Raw genomic sequence first — 24850 nt, forward strand, 5'->3', positions numbered from 1 at the left:
GGGGAAGGGGGGCAGCTGGGGAGCGGGGCCTTGCTGGCTCCCGGGCAGCTGGGAGTGAAGCCAGGGGCCTATTCTTGCATGAATATCATGCAATGGGCCTCTAGTCCTATATAATAAAAGGCTAATATGCAAATTGTTCCCTCGACCGGGAGTTCAACCAGGAGTTTGACCAGAGGGCAGGGCTGGCTGGCCAACAACCCACAGCCCTTCCCCCTTGCCAGCCCCATCCCCAATTGGCCCCCCCACCTTGATCGGGGGTGGGGCTGGCCAACTGCCCATGGCTCTGTCCCCCCAGGGCCAGCCCAGCCCGATCGTGATGGGCCGGTGGGATCCCACCCATGCACGAATTTGTGCACTGGGCCTCTAGCAGTGATATGACCTTCATCACTAAGCACACTGGTCATTTGCAAGGAAGGTTAGTGCGGGCACTGATGCAGATCTTGAATTTGTTCAATTTGTCCCCTGCTTCCTGATGACCCATGCTTATTGCAAAATCCTGAATTTTGTTATTGGAGGTGGGGTGGTTTGGGTGTATTATCTATTGCTTTGTAACAAATTAGTCTAAAACTTAATGGCTTAAAACAACATTTATTATCTCAGAGTTTCTGAGTGCTCAGATGTAGGCAGCCTCCCTGGGTCTTCTGCTTCAGGGTCTCTCACAGGCTTCAATCAAGATGTAGACAGGGTCTGCAGTCTTACCTCAAGGTTCAGCTGGGAAAGCAGCCACTTCCAAGCTCACTCACACAGTTGTTGGCTGGCCTCCATTCCTCAAGGGTTGTTGGACTGGGAGCCTCAATTACTCGCTGGCTGGTGGCCAGAGGAGTCAGGAAGCAGGAATTCTTTATAGGTCCTGTTTTCCAGGTATAGGTAACCTTATTCAGATGTTTAAAAGGTTTTTAAGAATGTATTTATCTTGATTACCCAACTCTCAGTTCCTTGCCATATGGGCCTTTTCATAGAGCATCTTACAACATGAAAGAGTGAGCAAATAAGAAGGCAAGAGAGGATTAGCAAGACAGAAGTCATAGTTTTTATACCTAATTTCAGAAGTGATATCCCATAACTTTATTGTATTCTATTAGTGAGAAGCAAGTCACTAGGTTCAGCACACACACATACATGGGGAGGGGACTATGCAAGGGTGTGAATTCCAAAAGGCCGAGATTATTGGGAGTCATTTCAGGTGCTGCTTACCATACTTGGTTTCTTCTTCAGCAATTGCTCCACATATTTTAAATATTCATGATTGAACTCGGGAGTGGTACTTTCCTCAGCCAGATTCTATTTTTACTCTATCTCGTAGAAATTCCTCCAACTTGCTGGCTGATTAATGCATTTATTTTCTGGGTCACACTGAGGATGAAAATTTATTTTTGCTTTGAAATTTCAAAGGGAACTTGGGAAGGGAGTTAAATATGCAGGATCAAATGTTATTTTTATATGGAAAATTCTGACTGATTTTAAAAAAAGATAGCTGCATAGGCAATACAGTTTTTGAGGTCTTGCATATGAAGGTGTCTTGCTGTTGCATTTACCTGTAGAGTTGTGTATCCACATATTGATGCATGTTCACGTCTCCTCAAAGTCTTGCTGACATTAATTCACTACCTTCTATTATTTTTGTTGTTATTGTAGAGATGAAGTCTGAGACTAACTAGGCTTTTGGTCATTGTTAGTAGATCCTTTCAGTGCTCTCCTCACATCACCTAAATATCCGCCATTTCGGTATGTATGTGCCAATAGTGTCCCACTGCCATCATCTGGGATCTCCTGTCTGAGGGCTTCTCCCAGCATATGGGCTGAAGATGGATGGCAGTTCAGGATAAATATTCCCACTTCCTAGCTCCTTGGATGGATAATAGAGGAGTGTCCTCAATATTCCTAGATTTCTTCTTTAGGGATTGAGTCTCCATTGCCCATAGCTCAAACCAGCTCAGTAAAGTTCCCTGGGATGATTTCCTTATCTTTCTTCTCTCCTGTTCCCACACCCCTACAGATGCCTCCTGGCATCACCAAACCCCTATCTCAGAATCTGCTTTTTGGGGGAACCCACTAGAAGACAGTTATTTTTAGGTGAGTTTGTTCGGGTATAGGTAACCTTATTCAGATGTTTAAAAGATTTCAAAATATATATGTATCTTGATTACCCAAAATTTTGTCTGATTTGCCTAGAAGTTACATTTCTTTAACTCATTTTCCTTGGACTTTAGAAACTCTTTAAAAATATGCACTGGTCTTGCCTCAGTTCAAGGATTTTATCTATAGCTTTGATGGTTTCTTCTTTTTAAATTTATTCTGATTTCTTCTTCATGAAATTTAATTTATTCTGGTCTCATTTCTATATCATTAAGCATCACTAAATATCTGAATATTCCTTCTCCATTTTCTTATTCCATATCTATAAACATCTCTTATAACTTAGGTATATTTGTTCTTATTCCCTGCATTCTAAGAAGGCTTTTCAAGTTTGTTACCCACAACGCTCCTTCACTTTTCTGCAGCATCAGGTTTGCTCTTTATGCCCCCAGTGTGGTCTTAAACTCTACTATTATGTTTTTCCAATTCCTCATTATCTCATCTATCTGTTTCTTTCATCTCATCTTAGATTTTAAAGTGACTTTTTTTTTTTGTTTCAGATATGACATATCTTTTACATTTTACGGAATTTTCATTTGGATCCTGCACTTAATCATATAATAGTGGTCTGCTCTTCCCTTGGTCTTCTGGCTGTTGTTTTTCTCTCTTGTTCTATAGTTTTATATTTTGGTTCAGATTGAAATTTCTTCTCTACTCATCCTTGGCAAAGTACATGATATGATTTCATGTTTATCAACAAATAGGGTGATTATTTTGGCCCATGTGGTTCTTTCTATTTGCACAGAAATCAAATCCCTTTCTTAGGTCCCTTGTTAGGAGAGGGAAGTTTCATGTACACAGGTCCTGGAAAAATTTCCACTTTCTAGCAGGCATGAACCCAGGAGGGCTTCTTCATCATTGCCTAATTTTGGGGGGGACTTTAGCAACCATCGTTAAATTTTTTAGTTAAATGTCCCATGTCATTTCTAATTGTACCCACTCTTAGGTCTTCCCCCTGTTTACTGTGCAGTTACTTTCTAGTGTTTACAGACTCTACAAAGAGGTAGGAGAATGCCAGTGAAAGTGGAAAGGAGTAGTTTTAGGAGTTCAGAGATTTCCACAATGTGCAGTACAGGTCTAAGCATTTTAGAGAGATGATTTCTCGGAGCAGGCCCTACATCTCTGTTTAAGAAACATGTTATGTTGCAAGGGTGACCTTAGATTTTTTTCCCACCTTGTTTTACTTGGTATGTTTTTCCTAAAGCAAAGCTGGTTAATGCCATGAGCTGGTTCTTGGGTGGGTATTCTAAATTCATATTCGTATTTATTATACCTGTCACTCTGTATGAGAGTCTTAATTTCTAGTGGTCTAGTGAATTGTCTTCTTTTAATGTGTTATCATTAATATTTCTGTGAAAGTTTGGGAGTTATTGGGTAAGTAAATGTTACTGAGACACTCTTTTGAATGAGAAATCTCATCTTCACGTCTATTAAAGTAAGTGCATAACAGGGTTTGTCTAATTAGTTGAACACAGCGTATGCAAATAAGGCTTTGTGAGTTCTTGTGTTTTAAACTTTATTTATACAAAACATAAGTTTCTACTACAGGTTTAAAATATCATCTATGATAAATAACTTTATAATCCTGCTTTGAATGTGCCATAAATGTCTACCTTAAAATTATTTTTGAGGCAACAACCTAACTTTAATCTACCTGCTGATATTGAGGAATATTGCTGTCAAAAATTATGACAGAATGCTCCAAAGTGTAGATATTCGTGGCCATTGCTTCATGTCTATCCTCAGAATTCATGATTACATCCAACATAGTGACAGAAATTCGGGGGAAGAGATCCAAAAGAGCAAAACATAAGCCATGCAAAATACTCCTCTGTCTTTAACAGGCATTAAAAACATCATCCTGAGAGTAATTGATGTACAACTGGATAACATAAAAAGTGCAAGCTTTTGAAGGCCTTTTCTGATATGCTAAATTAAAAAATAAAAAGGAAGCCAAGCTTCAAATTCACCCACTTGTTAATATGAAATTTGAACTTTGGCCTTTAACCTTTGATTAAGATGAACAGTAGAACCACTCAATTTTTCATGGTATGAATCAGGGGTGGGTAACCTTTTTTTTCTGCCAAAGGTCATTTAATTAACTCACCCCTGATGCTTTTGCAAGATCAGACCAAATGATTTCGGGGTCTTATATGGCCCTCTGGCTGGACGGTCCCCAACCCTGGTATAAAGAAGTACGTGCGGACCAGCGAACAAGTGTTGCTTAACCTATTGATTAGTAGCAAAAAACCTGCACATTTAGTTATTTTTTAGGAGTGTGCTGGGGCAGCTTTTATTGATTTCTGAGAACCAATTGTACGAGTCTCTTCTGAGCTCTGCGCTCAATAACATCACAGTGGTAGACAGAAACCAACCATGTGGGGAGCATTTATGTCATAGAAATTGGAAAATTATACAATTAGGGCTTTTTTCCCCCCCAGAGAGCCAGTTGATAAACATTGATCAGAACCACCACTATTATTAAGGCCTTTTTTTATACTTTCTTTCCTGATGATGACATGGTTATATTTGGTTTATTTATATTAAACTCCCAGACTTCATTATAGTGATTGAATCCGCAAATGATATTGGATTTGAACTTTCATAAATTTGCTTTTACCCAAAAGTAGGAACTCATATTCAAGCAATGGTTTTTGTACCTTCTTTTTTATAAGGAATTGTTAGTTGTAACTAATAACTACAAAAAGGCAACAACCATAAGCTAGATCCTCTCTGTTTTTTTAAATCATTAATCTTTCCAAACTAAAAGTTGCACTTCTATTCCAGTGTTGTTGTTGTTTTAAAGCTTTAACATCAATTGGAGGCTGAATACTTCCTTATAGCAACAATGGACTTAATTTCCTTTGCCCTAGAGAGTGTTTTATAAAGAGTGCCTCAGGCTTCGGGCCCTGCTCCCAGCTCTGCTCCTCACCCTGAGCATGGGGCCAGCAGGTTGCTGGAGAGGAGACCCTGAGTAGTAAGGAAGCAGGGGTCCAGGACACTGCTGGCCTTGACCCAGCTGCCCCTCCATTTTTCTTGACCACCTCACTCTTTCTTCCTCAATCTTTCCAATTCTCCTTTCATCATTATTCTAGTTGATTGTTTATTTTGCTTATTAAGGTGCACTTATACCTCACACTTTAATTTAAAAAAAGAAATAGTTGATGGGAACAATGACTACACAGTCGTGTATGTGACCTAGAAGAAAAGCAGTTTGTCATTGCTTTAAACTGATATTTTAAAAATGCATGTTCAATATTTATTTGAGGAAGAGGGAATGTCTGCACTTGTGAAGAACATTTTGTTGTTTCAGCACGAAAGCACTGTTCCTGTCTATTCTGCAGGGCCGAGATTTCCATGTACCAATAGTTAGTTGAGAAAGGAACTGAGGACACAGGACTGAGTTAACTGGCACCCTATTTTCAAGTTAATTAAGTAATACTTGAATGTTCCTCAGAGAAACATTTCTCAACTTATCATGTGCGTATCTACCTGCTGGGAATGCTGTTAACAGCAGGTTCAGTGTATTCTGATTATCTGTCTGAGGCAGGGCCTGAGATTCTGCATTCCTACCACTTCCCTCCATGATGCTGATGTTGCTGGGCCAGGGACCACATTTGGGAGGGTGTGGGGGATGCCACCTCATCTACTTTACCCTGTTTCCAATATTTCCATATGAAAATTGGGGAGGGGGGATGCATTAGCTAAGTTTGTTTTTTTTTTAACTTATTTACTTTTAAAAAAATACTTATTATTTATTTATTTATATATCCTTAAAACATTTTTGTGGGTGGGGTGAATAGTTTACTGGCTCCTAACACTAAATAAATTCCCTGCTTATTTTACATATATTGCCAAAAAATGGAAGTTATATTTTTAGGAGAGAATTATATGATTCTGTGATTTTAGAATTTACATTTTGAAGTTGCTGCTTAGAATAAAAGATATAAAAGCCCTGATAGGCCTATACTCATTACTGTTTTTTTTAAAATTTTTTTAATTGTTGACACTATTGCAGATGTTCCCCATGTTCCCCCCGCCTTTGCCCATTTCCACTCAGCCCCACCTCCCTTCCCGTGGCCCTCCCTACACTGTTGTCTGTGTCCATGCACTATGCATATATGTTCTTTAGCTAATCCCTTCAACTTACTTGTGACTGTTTTAAAAATGATAAAATTTAAATCTACTCAATAGGAATTTTTGTAAAAAAAATATTCTTTTATAAAAGGAATAATAAAGGACATTGAAACTGAAAATTATGAAACACAAAGCCCTCCCATAATGATTTAAAGTCAATACCTAGACATCTAGACAGTAATGTTTCTGTAGGAATTGTCATGATAAAAATGTAAATGTGAATCTTCATGCACCAGAATATTCTGATAAATGAGTTTGGAGATACACAGCTACCATGCATAGAGCAGATTCCCCACTCCACATGAAGTTTTCAATTGTACAATTTTGAGCAAACCATAAGCTACCTATGTTGTGTCTTTGTCAGGCACATATGAGATACTCAATACATATTTGTTGAGTGAATTGATTTCAAAGGAAACTCATATATGTAACTTGCATACCCGTCTGCATAATTGAAATCATGCCTGCCACAAGCACGTGGCTCCAGAATGATTCCTCGTGTACTGCCCTCTTCAGACCTGGGAGATGAGCAGTGCTCTTTCATTGGGCTTTATACTCTGATGCCCACCTCCCATCTATTAAGCGCCCCTCAAACATTTAAACCAACATTGAGCTCTATTCTTCCAAAAACCCCTGGCACTTATTGTATTTCAGTTATCTGCCATTTGTATTTTGAAAAGATTGCGTCTCCAAAAACATTGTGAAATTTTTAAAAGCAGAGACAACATCATATTATTCTTGTGGAATCCAGAGCAGGTATTCAATAAAAGGCTATTAAATTGATTTCCTGCTTTGATAAGTGATTGTTGATGGCCCTTCATTAAATATCTATGTCAGGTATTTCAGGCAAGGCCCTTCCAGACTCAACCAAACAAAATATGTCATTGCTTTAAGAAACTTTCTTATGATTTGGCCTTTGAAATGCCCACAGAATACTTATTATTTTATTTATTATTATTTTTTTTAGCGAGGGAGGAAAGGAGGGGAAGAGAGAGAAACATCTATTGGATGCCTCCTGCATGCCTCCTACCTAGGATCCAGTCCACAACCCGGCATGTGCCCTGATCTGGAATTGAACCAGCAACCTTTCTGTGCAAAGGGTGACCCCCAGCCAACTGAGCCACACCAGTCAAGGCAGAATACATTTCTTGGTAAGTAAAGGCTGAGGTATGTTTCTCCCAGGTTCAACTAAGCTTGGTTGTTGGTGCATTTCCCCAAGGTATAGTTGAGAACAGCTTTTGTTATATTTCTATTAGGTACTATTGGTTGATGTTTTCTCTCTCTCTCTCTTTTTAGGATCAATTGAACATGATTTTGGTGTGACTACTTCAACCAATCAATACTCTGAGAAGAGCAAACTCAGCTCAATCATGGGGAAATGTAAGTAAGTATTGTTAAATAAATATAATAGCTAACATTCTTGAAAGCTTACTCTAGAATATATCCTATTCTAGGTGCTTCGATTTAGAGTTTATTCTGTGTTTGCAGCAGTACTATGAGGTAACTAATATATGACTCCCAGATATAATGATAGACTGAAACTCAGAGAATTAAAATCACTTTCCCAGTGTCATGGGGCCAGAAAATGTAGAGGTGGGACTTGGACTCAGGTTGTTTCTAAAGCTGTTCTGCCAATACAAATTGATTTAAATAACATAAAAATCCAGTGGTTTTTTTCCTACTAACAATGTTTTAAATGCTCAAGAGCCACATGTGGCTAATGCCTACCACATTGGACTGTGCAGATATAAAACATTTCCATCATTGTAGAACAAGCATGTCAAACTCAAAGGGTAACATGGGCGAAATAAACAAGGTTTAAGTTTATGTGGGCCGCAAAAAAACAAAAGCTTCAATTTTCATAGAAATGTAGGTTTATTTCAATAGAGACATGCTGAATACAAAGGGCTGAAATAAATGAGTAATTGTTAACATAAAAAAATAGAACATTTTAATAAAAATTAATATTTTTTCTTGAACATTAACTTACCAGACACTGAATAACTGCACAAATTAATAAGCATAACACAAATAAATCTATTTTTTATTAATATATTTTATTGATTTTTTTTACAGAGAGGAAGGGAGAGAAATAGAGTTAGAAACATCGATGAGAGAGAAACATCGATCAGCTGCCTCCTGCACACCCCCTACTGGGGAGGTGCCCGCAACCAAGGTACATGCCCTTGACCGGAATTGAACCTGGGACCTTTCAGTCCGCAGGCTGATGCTCTAGCCACTGAGCCAAACCGGTTTTGGCTAAATCTATTTTTCTTGTTCTTCAAAAGTATTTCCTGTTGCGCACACCAAACATGCCAGTCCAAGACTAATGATGTGGCAATCAGCTGCTAAAATATTCGCTGCTAGTGTTAGTGGAGAGAAATGGTGCTCCTGCACGTAAGGCACATAAGGGAAATGAATGCAACATGATTTTAGTAATCAGTCATTAGCGAATGTTGTAGTTTGTTATTAATAGTTATGTATAACAGGATATTGTAAAATTTAAGTTATGAAATTTTTATTAAAACACTAGAGGCCCGGTGCACAAAATTTGTGCACGGGTAGGGTCCCTAGGCCTGACCGGCAATCAGGGCTGATCTGTGGGGTGACTAGTGGGGAAATTGGGGGTCCCCCACTTGTACCTGCCTTGGCCAGCCTGGCACCGCCTGCTTGCTGGCCCTGCCCCTCCCCCCTCCACTCCCACCCTGCCACCACCGCCTGTTGCCTCCCTCTGTGGCACCCGCCTTAGCTGGCCTGGGGCCTGCAGGCTGGGGCCAGCTCCTACATTGAACATCTGCCCCCTGGTGGTCAGTGTGCATCATAGCAACCAGTCGTTCTGTCGTTCGGTGGATTTGCATACTTACACACTGTTATATTGGCTGGGCCGCAAAAGTATTTGTTGTGGGCCGCATGTGGCCCGTGGGCCCCAAGTTTGACATGCTTACTGCAGAAAGTCCGATTTGACAGTGCTTCTTAAGTGCCTGAACCTGCTGGTAGCATGCTGGCTGTGCTGTCTTTTGAGGTCCTCACTAGGACAGGGACTGGGAGTTGGAGAGGGTAACTTCAGGCAGATGTAGAGGTGTGTGAATGAAGAGGTGGGTGAGGGAGGGAAGCACTCTGCATCCTAGGTCACTGGGTCCTGGTTGGGAGCATCAGTAGGGACTGAGGTCCCCTCTAATATCTGATAGAATAGCTACAATGGAGGAAGATCTCCCTTCCCCAACCAGAGAGCCAAAGAGTTTGGGGCAACTACTTTAAAGGCTGAGTGGCCAGCTAGAGAGAAGAAGGAGGAGAGAGGAAGTCTGTATATTAGTGGCCACCAGTAAGTATCTGCTTCCATTTGGCTTATGGCTGCCCTTGGGGCCCACTCCCCCTGGAGAAGCTGGATTTTTCCCAGGCCTATGAGAGGATATTGGGGAAGTATGAAAGCACAGCCCATAGCCTGATAGCGCCCAACTGCCTCACCACCCTCGGTTCACGGGGCCTTGGATGACCTGACCAGAACCATTGTCCTTTCCCTAATTCCTGACAGACTCTTAGGACCGGTATTCTGATTGCTTTACACACACTGACCAGCATCTGTCTCCATGCAGACTGACTCCATGCAGATACACAATGAAATAAAAATAACAACTGTGGCTCACACACACAAAATACATATAACCACTATCACTTATACTTAATACTTCCATGTACTGTGTCTAGGTACTATAATGTAGTAAGCACAAGTTGTAGTTGTTATTATTTTTATTACATTTTATATATTTTATTTATATGTATTCTTTGAATTTTCAGAACAATTCTGTGAGGTATGTATATTATCATTATTATCTATAAAATAAAAGCCTAAGCGACTGTTATGGTGGAATGACCAGAACAACTGGTTGCTATGATAGGCACTGACCACCAGACGCTCAACACAGGAGCTGTCCCCTGGTGGTCATTGTGCTTCCACAGAGGGAGCGCCGCTCAGTCAGAAGCCGGGCTCATGGCTGGCAAGTGCAGTGGTGGTGGCGGGAGCCTTTCCCGCCTACGTGGCAGCGTTAAGGAGCAGCAAGCCGAGTGATAAGGAGCAGCGAGCAGGCGGGCAGTAAGGAGCAAAGTTTCCCAGACTGCCAGAGGGTGTAGGCCAGGCTAAGGGACCCCACCCCCCTGTGCACGAATTTTGTACACCGGGCCTTTACTTTTATATACTGTATGATGAAACACTGGCACAGTGACTTGACCACACAGTTACAAAGTGACAGAGCAGTTGAGCCAAGTCATTCTGGGCCCTTAGTCCACTCTGTCTATCTATCTATCTATCTATCTATCTATCTATCTATCTATCTATCTATGTATCTATCTATCTGTAACTATTTTAGAGGATGGGAGAGGGAAAGAAAGAGAGATATCAATGTCAGAGGGAAACATTAATCAGCTGCCTCCTACATGCCCCTTACTTGGGATCAAGCCTGAATCCCAGGCATGTGCCCTTGACCAGGAATTAAACTAACTGGTAACCCTTCAGTGCATGGAATAATGCCCAACTACCTGAGCCACACCAGCCAGAGTAGTCCACTTTTTTTATTTTTATTGATTAAGGTATTATATATGTGTCCTTATCTCCCCAATCCCCCCCACTAGCGTCCAACTACCTCACCAACCTGGGTTCACCCCCAATCCCCCCCACTCAAGCCCTCACCCCCCCCCACCCCGGTGTCTGTGTCCATTGGTTAGGCTTATATGCATGCATACAAATCCTTTGGTTAATCTCTCCCCCTTACCCCCACCCTCCCCTACCTTCCCTCTGAGGTTTGACGGTCTGATCAATACTTCTCTGTCTCTGGATCTGCTTTATGTTGTTCATTATATTCCACAAATGAGTGAGATCATGTGATATTTATTTTTTAGTCCACTTTCTTAATCACTATACTGAACTGCTTTGCTTGTCCAGCATGGTTGTCATTCCAAGTTGCAATTCTCTTTGTTCGTTATCTATATACTAGTAAGCACTCAGTTGGGTGTTCAGTTTGCCATGGTTTCTCACATGATTACTCCAGCTACAATCTGCCAAGTGTTCATTGAGCTTCTAGAAACTACTTATTTAGTAACTGGCAAAATTTTTTTAAATCTTTTTTGCATCCAACTTAGAATTTCTACCCTGCCCAGTGGTAAATACTTTTTACTTGTTTTGCATTTCATGCAGTGTTTTATATAAGTATTTATAAATGTACTAGTAGGTACTTTTGAATTTGTCTTAGGGACAGAGTTTGATTTAAGTTACTTACCCCCCTTCCTCATAACTGCTTTTAGTCAAACAACTGAATGTTGCTCTCTCATGGGCATGATTATTAAGCCAGGAAGCATCATCTGAGAATAATAACAGTGGTAATTAAAAAAATAAATGTAAATATTAACAGCATTAATCCATTAATTGTTAATATAGGACATGCCAACACCACTGTATAAAATACAAAGGGTTAATTTTTAGAAAATTGGTAGTGTTATAAACATAAAGCAACTGGAAAAACAAAACTAAAACTCAGAGGTTACCAGCCTTGTTAGATTGATTGAGAAAGCAGATAGCTATCAGTTAATTCTACCACATAAATAGCACTCTTGTCAGCAATGTGCTGAAGACTGAAGAATTGAGAAAATGGTTAAAAATTTAAGAACTTTCTCTGAGAGTATGATAGATTTGGCACCAAACTCACTGCCAGATACAAATCTATCAAGTAGGGGCAATATCCTATCTCCTAGGTCAGTGGTCGGCAAACCCATTAGTCAACAGAGCCAACTATCAACAGTACAACGATTGAAATTTCTTTTGAGAGCCAAATTTTTTAAACCTAAACTTCTTCTAAAGCCACTTCTTCAAAATAGACTCGCCCAGGCTGTGGTATTTTGTGGAAGAGCCACACTCAAGGGGCCAAAGAGCCACATGTGGCTCGCGAGCCGCAGTTTGCCGACCACGGTCCTAGGTGATTGGAAAACTCAGATCAACTCCAAGATGCCACACGGGGATGGGGGGGTGGGGTTGGGTTTTTTATAAACCTAAATATGAGCCAAAACTAAAGTGTAATTTTGGTGAAACCTATCAAGACTGCAAGGATATAACACAACTGAACGAGGCCATGTGTGGAGAGTAAGTAGATTGCGACAGATGATAAACCAGCTTGTATTGGATGAGCTCAAATGGGGCTAACCCAAGAGCAAGGTCAGGACATAAACTTATGCTCAGCCTCAGTGATAGCTTCACACAGGCCACTTGGGTAAGTATGATTGGGAGAATTCCAACAGCCAAGGTAAGGCTCTGAAAATTGTACTGGTGTTCACAAAACAAACACAGTCTTAAGCAGTGGTAATGAATCATGCGTGACAGCCACACCATACATGTCCCTAGCGTCATTCCTCAAAGGAGCGTGAAATGAGCTAGAGATGTATATTGTCTCATTTCAGACTTAGCATGTGTAACTTTTAATGAGGCTGATGGGGATTATACCTTTGAACATTAATCTTTAGACATGTCTTTTGAGCTCTGAGAAACCTAAATATTTTAAAGGTTTGTTTGTTTGCTGTTTTGTTTATTAATAATATGAATTTAAAGTAAGAATGTAAATAGTGGTGAAATTTAAATAAATAATACAGGGAGGCAAGAGCAGAATATATGTAGATATGGTTGGGAAGCCAACAGTGAGATTTATGTAGCCTGATCTGTTTGTCCCTGTAGTTCTCATACACTGCAAGCCCAACTCCCAATAAAGCTTGTTTGACAAGTGACAAAGGTTCATTGGAATGAGCAGGTCATGTGGATTGCAACATTTGGAAGATGGTCTTTTCAACAAATGGTGCTGGAACAATTGGACATCCATATGCAAAAAAAAAAAAAAAAAAAAGTAATCTAGACACAGACCTCACACACTTCACAAAAATTAACTCAAAAAGGTCCACAGACCTAAATGTAAAATGCAAAACTATAAACCTCCTAGAAGATAACATAGTAGAACACCTAGATGACCTTGGGTATGGCAGTAACTTTTAGACAGAATATCAAAGGCATGAGAAACATGAAAAAAATAACTGATAGCTAGACTTCATTAAAATTAAAAATTTCTGCTATGTGAAAATGTTAAGAGAATGAGAAGATAAGCCACAGATTGGGATAAAATACTTGCAAAAGTCATATCTGATAAAAAGGACTGCTATCCAAAAATATATAAAAACTCTTAAAACTCCACAATAAGAAAACAAACAACCTAATTTAAAAAATAGGTAAAAAGCCTTAACAGATACTTTACCAAAGAAGATGTACACATGGCAAATAAACATAGGAAAATTTGCTCCACATTATGTGTCATCAGGAAATACAACCTAAAACAGCAAGATATTGCTACCCACCTATTAGAATGGCCAAATCTGGAATACTGACAACACCAAATGTGGGCAAGGATGTGGAGCAACAGGAACTGTAGATCATTGCTGGTGGGAATGAACATGATATAGCTACTTTGAAAGGTGGTTTGGTGGTTTCTGTGAAACTAAATATACTCTTATCATGTGATCTAGCAATCATGCTCCTTGGTATTTATCCAAAGGAATTGAAAGTTTATGTTCACATAAAACCTGGTGGGGATGTTGATAATGAGGGAGGCTATGCATGTGTGAGAACAGGGGGTATATGGGAAATCTCTATACCTGCCTCTTAATTTTGTAGTGAACCTAAAACTGCTTTTCAAAAACACAGTATTGCCCTAACCGGTTTGGCTCAGTGGATAGAGCATCGGCCTGTGGACTGAAGGGTCCCAGGTTTGATTCCGGTCAAGGGCATGTACCTCGGTTGCGGGCACGTCCCCAGTGTGGGGTGTATAGGAGGCAGCTGATCGATGTTTCTCTCTCATCAATGTTTCTAACTCTCTACCCTCTCCCTTCCTCTCTGTAAAAAATCAATAAAATATATAAAACAAAATAATAAAAAATTTAAAAATACAGTATTTTTTAAAAGTCAAAAAAAGTGCCACTTTACTACCAAAATCCTGAATCCAACTGTCTTTTTTCCTTCAAAAGGTAATTTAAAAATCCCACAGGCAATAATCTCTTAAACCTAGGGAGTCAATGATGTTTCAAATGAAGCCTTTTGACTTTAAACTATATTTGAATAAATGAAGAAGAGGTGGGAAATTATTTTTTAAACTATAAATGCATTTATTCTATAGTTAATACTATGCTGGAAGGAAACATAAGGAAAGACTTTCTAAATTAGTCTGCCTCCTTACTTGAAATCTCTTAGGGCAATCATTTCCTGGATCTCCCACCAGCAGATAAACTGGTTGATAGTGTTTTCAGAAGGCTGTAGCCCAGCCACATAATGATTGTTAGCAAGGAAGAGGGACTTTGGGGGACATAAATGAGAGAAGTTGAAAAATGAAATTACATGAAAAACCACACAGTCAGTTTGAGTTTTGTAAATAATTCAGCTCATGATTTGATTTACTTTGATAAATCAAAGTAAAAAAGATTACTATTTACTCAGTTTTTAAGAAATGAAGGTTTCTTCATTTCCAAATTATAGCTATAGAAATCAAGTGTTGGTTACATTACTCAGTCTTCTAGAATAGTATCAGCTATGATGTTTTTAAATGGCAAATAAATGAAAATTCAATTTTGTCTTCCCTCCATTTTCCCCTCTCTCCCTCCCTCTTCCTTTTATTCAATTGGTTTGTTTGTTTTGATGAATTTAAAACTACTGAGCTCTGTAAATTAATTTGTGAGATACCCAGTGGGTTTAATGCACTCCTTGGGAAAAAGGTTTATTTTGATTGTCTACTTAGTATTTTACTCATACTCTCACCTGGTGGTCTACAGTTTCATCCTGTCTTTGGTGGCTGCAGGGCTGGATACAGGTATCAGGGGAGAAACTAGAGAGTACACATCCTTAGAGCTAGGGCAGCTGGATGCAGTCTGGGAGGCCGAGGGAGATTGGCCTTGACTTTCTACTCTAGGGGCTACAACAGCAGGTAGATGAATGAGATTAGATTAAAAGAATGACAGAGAACACTTCCCTGTTTGATCTGCTCAGGACTTGTTTCCTTTTCACCTTTTCTAGTTTTGCATTTGACTGTCCCAGATTGGAAAATCTAATGAAAATACTCGGAGAGAAATCCATGTTGCATTCCCCCCACACCATCCCCCATGACTCCCATTCTTACACTTACCTGTTATTCCCCCCAAAACACTGGCTGTTCTAAGTTGATGAGTGGGTTGGGATTGGTCTTGGCAGCATGTTTTTATGCTTATCTTTTCTGGGTTAATGTGTTATGGGGGAAAAGATTGATTCTTTTAACATGTGATTCAGTGCCGATCTGTTTTCATTTTAGGGTCTTTGCAAATCTAGCTGAAAATCTCTAATGTTGAAAGCCAATGCTTGGGATGAAGGTGATTGGAATGCCAGAACACACCAAAATCTGAAGGTGGGTCATTCATTAATTTATTTGTACATGTGTATATTAAGTGTCAACCATGGTTCTAGACAAACTATTAAAGGAAGAAGCCTGGTTAAAAGGACTCTGTCTATAAAAGATGGCTTGAGTCCAGTGTTAGGAATTGTTACTCTCATGCATTGTTCACCAAGGTCATATTCATTTATATACCTGGAGTCCTGAGTGCCCATATAGGATTTGGCAACTCCCAGCTCTGGTTCATTATTTTCAAGGGTGCCTGAGGAACACAGTTATGAACTACCAGGTTGTTTCTTTCTGGAAGTTTTATGTTTTCCCTTGGGGTATCATTTATGAAATTATTGAATAAATTGTTTTCAGACAAAAATCTCAGCCACATCCAACATTAACACATATGTAATACAACTTTAACAACACGTAACAGTATTTAAAATAATCTAACACAGACCCCTACTTGCAGCTTCACTGAAAAGCCCAAGTATCCAATTTCAGTTAGGGCCTCTACTACAAACCCTTACCACCTCCCACTGGGGCTGTATTGAGAAAGAGACTTGAAGGCCCCAACTAGGGCCTTTCTTCGCACAATAATAATAAGTGAAGATACTAAGAATTGAGTATATGCTAAGTGCCATACATTAATTATGATGTCACCCATCCTTCAAGTTTATAAAGGCGGAAAAAGAGCCATTGTAGAAGCCAGGAAGTTTTCTTGGTTGTCTTTCTGTGTGGATATTTGTTTGGTGGTTATACATAGATCTATTGAAGCAATGCCATGTTTGGACAAACAATAGCCAAAATATTCCAACATATGCAACTAAATATAGTCGCTACCACCAATCGGGAATGGAAAAAGCTGCATTTCTTTATTCTCAGCTATTTGTTGTTGCTTGTTCTCTTTTTTAAACTATAAGAATAAAAGGGTAATTCCAAACAATGATTGTTAGGTTCAACTATCAAATCCCAAATAGCTGTCTGAAATGAGAATACCTTGATTCAGCTGTAACTGCTAATAAGAACCCAAACCAAGTGATGGTAAGGCCCCCACAAGGACTCCTAGGGGAATATGTTAATATTTTGTGCATGCTCAAGTCCTTGCACCTGTAGGCTGGGGATTAGAAATGTCCTTATTTATGTGTTCAACAGTATCAGCAAGTTAGTCCTTAGAGTTTATTGCTAATACTGAAGCAGCTGTAAAAAAATCACATCAAGATGAAAATGCTGATGATTACTGAAATAAGTATTATGTGTGTAGTGTATCTTGTCTCCATAGACAAATATAAGTGTTTGACTTAAATAATTGCAAGACTTTCTAACTTGTCTGACTCAAGGAAATGAAAAATGAAGTATTTAGTGAAATTGTCATATAAGAGGGATATGCTGGGGTAAAACATAGAACCAAAGAGAATTTTCTGGCTTTGGTTTTCAAAATCCTAAATATTTAAGATTATGTAGAGAACTTGAGGCACAGACAAAATATTTGGGAGTTTGAGTAGAGAGGGGTCCCTTTCTTCATCTCCAAAACTCAGGCTAGAAATGGTTTTCTCTGAAGGAGTGTTGGGGGTATGGGAGAGAAATGGAGGGAAAGTGAAATAATAGAGATATTGAGGGTTTGCAAAGAGTGGTCTTGTATCCTGCTCCCAAGACATAGTCTGAAGCTGAGCCAATCAGTGGATTTCATCTTCTTGGCCACTTGTTCTGGAATGATAAAGCAGAGTGAATCTCAAGACTCCAGCTAGTAATTCTGCAACAAATGCTCATTTCCTACCTTTGGTGAGTACAATGAACCATTTTGTCAGCATGAGGGACACAAAGCTAAATTAAGGAGGAGAGCAAAAAAGGCAATTTCAGAGAACACGTGGAGTCCTGATTGACATTAAGAGCTATTGTGTGAAATTGCATGTGAATCCCACTCTATTTTAGAACTTCTCATCTACATAAAAGATGATATCTTCTTTATGATTAAGTCAATCTGAGTTAGGTATTCTGTTATTTGGAACCATAGAATCTCACCTGATAACTACTATCTTTAATGTACCTTCTATGTATGTCCAAAACTTTAGCCATAAACTCCTTTAATAGATGTACCACCTTGGAAGTGAACATCATTACCTCTATTATGTAATGACTACTTACAAATCAGAAGCCAGACTCAGAATTGTTGCTGAAGATGGCAGAGCAGGAATTTGGATCTGGGTCCATCAAAACCCAAAGCCTGGAATTGCCCTTTTTTATCATATTACCTGTTATAGAGTTTCAAGTCACCTGTAGATGTCCTGTCAAAGCTGTGTGTTCAGTGTTTCACATGCCTTTTGTTGACTTCTGTCTGGAGCTTCTTCCATCCACAAATGTTTTTGCAGATTAGGCCACACAGTGTACGAAGCACATTTTCACTACTGAATTCCTGATGGCATTAAGAAACTACAAATCAAAGTAATAATAAAAAATTAGAATCTATTTTGAAATAGATCCAAGTATGTAAGGAGCAGGATTGGATGCACTGCATTTAAGGCCTGCCTTAAATGGCAACATGAAGTAGCAGAAAGTGTGGGGGGTTGGAGATAGATAGACATGGATAAACATTTCAGCTTTAGGACACCTGGATTAACAGAGTGGCAGATTAAATGTGCCTAATAAATATGCAATCAAAATCCCATTGAAAAATCCAAAAGAATGTGAAAAAAAGAACAATGGCAGTGACAGTTAAAGAGGAGACTAGAGTTTAAAATCTGGCCTGACTTTTCATTAGCTGCATCATTGAAGGAGGATCCAGAAGCACTTTTCTAGATGACATGCCATGTGCTTGACATGAAATAGTCCCTCTGAAGGTGTTGGAAAACTCTAATTGGCCCCCTCTCTATAGAGCTACTCCAGGGTAATGAAGGGTCACACAGAATAACCCTGAATCATTATATAGCTGTGCATGAAATGGTCTCCAAGCCAGACTAAGCTGGAACCAGCTCTTCCCCACTCTGTTACAATTTCCCAACCTGTCAACCCTCAAATGGCAAGTCTCTTTCTCCAATCCATGCAGTTAATACAACTCCAACTCTGCAGAAGGAAGAGGAGCCCAGGAAAGAAGTGCATTGTCTGATGTACTGTGAGAGAAGTCTCCTGTGTGGATCTTTTGTCAGCCCCGGAAATGAAAACAGGAGAGTCATAGTAGTGAATACAGAGGGTGAGAGAAACGAACTACTGGGGAAGTGAAGATCCAACCTCAGCCCAGTGGCCCATCACTAGATAGATATCTTCTTGGAGTCATGAATGAAGCTGTGGGCTCCACACAGACCTCTAGACCCTATATTTAAATACATATGAAAAAGTGACAGCATCTGAATGGGTTGTAAGGAGGATGAGCAATCATCCAGCAAAGCTGTCTCATGACCAAGGCTGGACTTGGACTGCAAAATGAGGAAATAGAAAAACAAAACAAATGACACAAATGAACCATGGGACGCAATTTAAAAAATATGTACAAGGGGAGGACACTCAGTAAGTGTGAGTGTGGTGAGATAACATTTTGAGATACTAACCTATTGTTTTTCTTCTGGTGCTTCACTTTTCCCTATACCTGCACTCCCACCCCATTCAAGGAGCTGGCAGGTCTGTGTTCTTTGCTCAGGGCAGGGATGGGACAGGACAGAGACAGAAACAAAGAAGTATTATTGAGTTTGTCTGCAAAAGCCTAGGACCTCAGGGGCTGGAGAAGACTTTGTCCTTGGCTAAAGTATTAGGGTTAATAGAAAGAGGTTTACATTTCTACCCAAACTGGAGGAAGGGGGATGGATTGTTCAGGGATAGCAGACCCTGTGTCCTGATTTCTGGAGGAAGCCTGGGAAATACATGTAGTAAATTTAGAAAGAAAGGATATTGGCCAGTTTGGCAGAGTTTGTGTTCTAGCATGACATGGACATATTAGAATATACTCTGTGCCCATAAAATGAAAGGAAATAGGAGAAAGAGCCATCAGATCTGAAGAGAAGAGAGAAGCTAGTGATACTGATTTCAGTGGTGACCTGTATAGATTAACGAGAGAGAACTAGAAGAGGAAATAGCTACCCTGGAAGAAATTTGCATGGTCATATGATATTGAAGACCAGATTAGAGTCCCACCCCTTGTATCAAATGCCACGGTCTTGTACAAGTCACTCAGAACTTAGGTAAAACTCTATGATAACGGGAGGGGGCCCCAAATTACCTGAGATTAAGTTTCTGCCATCTTGGTGGAATGGGAAATAGACATTACGTCAAGTAATTAATAATTATTATAAAGTTATATTTATTTGTACATCTGATATATAAACTGAAATAAATATTATCTACATCAGCTATAGTTGCTATTACTTTGATATTATAATCTTCGAATGATATTATGAATTCATTCTTTGCTCGATAAAGTGCAATCTTTGACAATAAATAAAAATAAGTTGTATTGATAATTTTAACATAGGTTATAATTTGCTATATAATAAAACAATTTCAAACTTAATCTAGAGATTTAATTCAGGTGGTTCAACAGTTTGGTAACAAGGACCCAAGAGTCAGGAAAATTCTCAGTGCAAATTTGACATCATTGATTTCTCACTCCTGTGAGTCAAGTAAACCCAATGGTGTGAAATAGGGAGTGCCTCTTCATGAAATACATTTGCATGCTGGTTCCCTGGCCTGGGGCTAAACAAGCCCAGTAGAAAGATAATTTATATAACTGAAAACTATCCCTACAAGCAGGCAGCTCTTAAGCTGCCTTCAGATCAAAGGAGAGAAGCTGCTTACGGTCTATAGCACTTTGATGTCAGTCCTTTTCCCGTGGAGGCTGGTGAGAGCTGGCAGGCCTCTGGAAGCCCACCCCAGCATCCGTCCTGTGTGATTTGCAGGCAAGCTTTTCAACTAACCTTGTGGGACAATTCAAATGATGACGTGTGAAATTTTATTTGTGTCTTCCACAAATACAAAACAGTTTATTTGCTGCCATAATTTCTGAGTGACAGAAAAAAAAATATATGTCTTGCTGATTTTTATTGCATTGTACTAAAAGCTTCAGAAGAATTGTGTGCTGCTCTGTTTGGTTGTCTGTATAAATTTTCACTCTGTGAATTCTGGATAGCTGTTCCCACCCTACCTTTCTTTTTAACTCCTTAGAAGTATTTCACTTGGAAATATTTTATTCGGTTGATTTTTCCATTTGGTAATTCCAAATTTCTCCTATGTTCTGAGTACTGTGCCTTGCACTGACTTTGAGGAGAGACAGTCTTCCTCAAAGCCCTTGGGCAAATGAACATGTACACAGAGCATTATGATTCCATGATCTATATATATAAAAGGCTAAGTGACCGACCACCCATCTGTCCAACCGTCCGACCAGCCAGCCGGCTGGTACATATGACGGGCACTAGCAATTTAAAAATAAACATTGACTTGCACATGTGCGATACATATAAAGCTCTTGCTGGCACCAATCGCACATGTGTGTTTCGATCTGTCATTGTCGATTGTGGATTTGGTTGACACTTCTATTATAGAGAAAGGGTGAATAGTGACATTAAAATATTTCTTCTAATTAATTTTCTTTCAATGTGCACGAATCTGTGCACCAGGCCACTAGTAATTTAATAAAGACTTGGAGTCAGTACACATTGTGAATGGCATGGCTAAATGGGAAAATCTCACACCATCACCGATGGTGAGGATGTGTAGTGCAGGCCATGTGAAGAGTCATGTTCAGATGTAGCTCTAATCCTGTAACAGAGTTACCCTTCTCTCCAAAGGGTACCAGTTTTCTCCTCTCTCCCATCCCCTTAGGGCTGGTAAAACCACCTGCAATATTCCCAGGCGCAGAATTCAGGACTCAGAGGCCCCAGCTTGGGAGAAGACAGACAGAGTCCTAGGCAGTGTCAGGCTGGCAGAGTGAGATAAATCCTTACCAGAAGCCGGGAAGTTACTGAGAATTTAACATAGCAGAGGACCTACTGGGAAGTTTATTGTGCTTTCTTTTTTTGCTGCTGTGGCTTCTTCAGCAAGACCTGGAAAGGCATATAGATTACTCTTTTTAAAAGGTTAATGAAGGCATAGGTGCCCAAGGCCGTGGCTCTCTTTACTTCCAGAAAAGGCAAATTAGAAAGCAAAACAAAACAAAAGCTTTTAGGTAGTCCTAGATCCCACTGGCAACAAGATACTTCTGGGGATTATCAGGGGCTGCTGGGGGGAAACAAAAGGTAAGGGTACCTTATGGTGGCCATAAGGAGTAACATCAAGTAACCACAGACAAAGAGGCCGAGCTCACCATCCCAAATTGGAAGTCCCATGGATCTCTTTTCAACCCTAACATAGCCCCCAAAAGGAAAGGGAGGAAGGGAGAGAGTCCCTGTGTAACTGATACTGGACAGATAGTTCTCTGAATTGGTCATAAATCAGTTTCTCAACCTTGGCACTATTGACATTTTGCAGTAGATAATTATATTTGTGTGTGTGTGTGTGTGTGTGTGTGTGTGTGTGTGTGTGTGTGTGTACTGTTCTGTGCATTATGGGATGTTTGGCAGCATCTATGACCTTGATCTACTGGATTCCAGTATCACCCCCATCTCACCAGAGTGATAATGAAAATTGTCTCCAGACACTGCCAAGTATCTCCCGGAGTTCTCCAGTTGTGAACCACTGTTCTAAATAAATCTGACAGCATGGGAAAAAGACATTATTTGAACCCGAGCCTGTAGACTAGCCTTATCATTGTTGCCCATTACACCTGGGTAACAAGTGATTTGTGCTGCAGGCATTTTGTAGACTTATTGACACAAGCAAACTTCTTTAGCAGTGCTAGAGGGCAGCACTCAGGGCCCCAAACCAACAGAGACATCCTAGTGCAGGTGGGGCTGGGGCTGGGGACAGAGCAGAAGCCTTCAGTCACATCTGGTGAGGGCTTCTTACCAGGTCCCTAATGAGGAACACCTGGACATTTATATCAACTCCCAAATGAATAAACTTTGTACTTTTTATGGCTAAGTAACCCGTAAACCATGTGTATAGAATTTCATTCCAGAACACTCACATTATCAAGTTTACCTTATAGAGTCCTTGATTAAAGCGTACTTTAGCTAGTTTTGAATCCTGGGTGCGCCCTAATTGGATATTTTGGAGTCAGGTATCTGGTGCTTGGGCTTCCTGGAGCAAAACCAAGTGAGCCCTGAGCGGCCTTTGAGAGAGTATTGCTTCTATTTTGCTTTTCTGTGTCTGTGTCAAGAAGGAAGGAAAAGGGGGCAACATATCCAAGCTCTAGACACTTTTCAGTCCTCCCTCTGGTGACTTATTTCCCCTTTTCAAGCTACCTTCGGTGTTTATGAGAGAGAATATCAATGCGGCTCCAAGGGGGTGAGATCTACAGGGTTGCGGGGGCCTGGCCATCAGGTCATCCCTGGCCCTGCCCTGAGCTGTGATACCCAGTTCTCTCACGATGTCCTTCCTGAGACTCATTCTCCCAAGCCTATCTTTTTCTCATCCAGGACCTGTAGCTTTCTAGCTCCAGTGTCATGTTTGCCTTCTGAATTACTGTCACATAATTTGAAGATAGGATTCAAACTCATTTAGTCCATTATTTTCTTCCCTCCACATATGTGTAAAGTGAAGACCAGAGAGGAGAAGTGATTCACCGAAGGAAGTGCAGCTTAAGGAGAGTGTACAGGAGAGAAGACTGAGGATGAAACATCAGCAACACCAACTTGTAAAGGATAAGAAGGTAAGACAAGTTGAGATGGAGAGTCAGACATGTTCAAGGAAGAGCAAATTTGAGGAATGATAGGGAACCCCCTCCCCCCCAACAGGGGAGGCGTATCAGGAAGAAGGAAATGTCTAGGATTCTAGAGCTGTGAGAGGGGAAGCATCCTTTGGACAGGACCATGGGACACCGATGACCTGTGGGGGAAAGGGGTTGAAGAAAGGGCAGAAGGAAGCTCAGGAGTTTGCTGATGAAGCAGCTTTGTCTTGCAAAAGAGGGAGGATTCATTCTCCACTTACCTGTCTCCTGAATCCCTGGAGCACTTGGTGGGATTTGCAGCAATGCAAACAGCTAAATCCTGAGCTTGTGCATAGCTCCTTGATTGCAAAGCCTCCTTGGGAACCATAGGATTTCTACGGGGCAGAGAAGCAGACGGGCTAAGCAGAGGGACAACGCAGAAAGAGGAAACTTTAGTAATTCTACATCGTTTATTTTGGTGGAGCACAATGGGCTCTCAGCTCCGTCAGGAAATTAGGTGCATCTGCAATATAATTTAAAATGTGTTTTCCCCTTCAAATTTCTGCAGCTCTTATTTGAGTAGCTGGTGAAATAGACTACCTGCTAGTTACACGTTGCAGGGTTATTTTTCTGCCTGGGGGTTTTATTCTCAGGGGGAAAGGATGCTATTTCTGTAAATCTCAAACATTATATGCATCAGAGAACTCACGGAAAAAGCTTTTATTCTCTTGAGACAAACACAAATAGCTCCAGTTTCTTTCCAGCTTTTGTTTAAAGGCACCTCATAAAGTGCTATCACACACACGCTCTGAGGATGAATTGCTCAGTGCTGTAAGGTTTATTTGTGTGCAAACACGCTGCATTTCCACGCCACATGGAGCTATACTATACTCTCCAAGAGCACTTTAGAAGACTCAATATCGATTTTATTCAGTGGAAAATCATAAATACCGACCAGTAAGAAACCCATGTGTTACAAGGTAAATAAATGGTGGGTGTAAGTCTAGCCATTTGGTAATGGAATGCTGATTTCCTACTTGTGTTGTTTTCCCTCTTGAGACCAGATGGTGATTCTCAAAATTCAGGTTGTAAAGTTGTAGCACAACTTGCATATATTCCCCATTTGTGTTAAACGGTAAACTTTACACGGGCAGAGTGGTACCTCTCTCTGATGACCTACCTTCTCATGGCAGAGACTGACCTTGTGCACCATCTTCCCCTGCACAAGGGAATTAGGTCATCTAATTCCATCTCCACTCAAAATACCATTTATTAAAAGTCTTCCTCTCAAATGAACCTTATTTTTTTCCTTCCTATTTTCTTTATAGTCTTCTTTTTGGAAGTCCTTCAGTTGGAAGTAAGATTCCATAAATATCCTCAAAGTGGGTGTGAGTAGGAATGAGCCTGGAAGAGTGTGATA

The 24850-nt window shown here is 40.1% G+C and overlaps 1 long non-coding RNA gene across 1 annotated transcript; it reads left to right on the forward strand.

Annotated features, from left to right (window-relative positions):
* Window positions 1-7576: 7576 nt before the first annotated feature.
* Window positions 7577-23394, forward strand: LOC129151706 (uncharacterized). Its single transcript, XR_008558373.1, has 3 exons — window positions 7577-7657; window positions 15630-15722; window positions 23320-23394. It is a non-coding gene; the product is annotated as an uncharacterized LOC129151706 (long non-coding RNA).
* Window positions 23395-24850: the final 1456 nt, after the last annotated feature.

Source organism: Eptesicus fuscus, chromosome 15 (assembly GCF_027574615.1).
Source record: "Eptesicus fuscus isolate TK198812 chromosome 15, DD_ASM_mEF_20220401, whole genome shotgun sequence".
Taxonomy (NCBI): domain Eukaryota; kingdom Metazoa; phylum Chordata; class Mammalia; order Chiroptera; family Vespertilionidae; genus Eptesicus; species Eptesicus fuscus.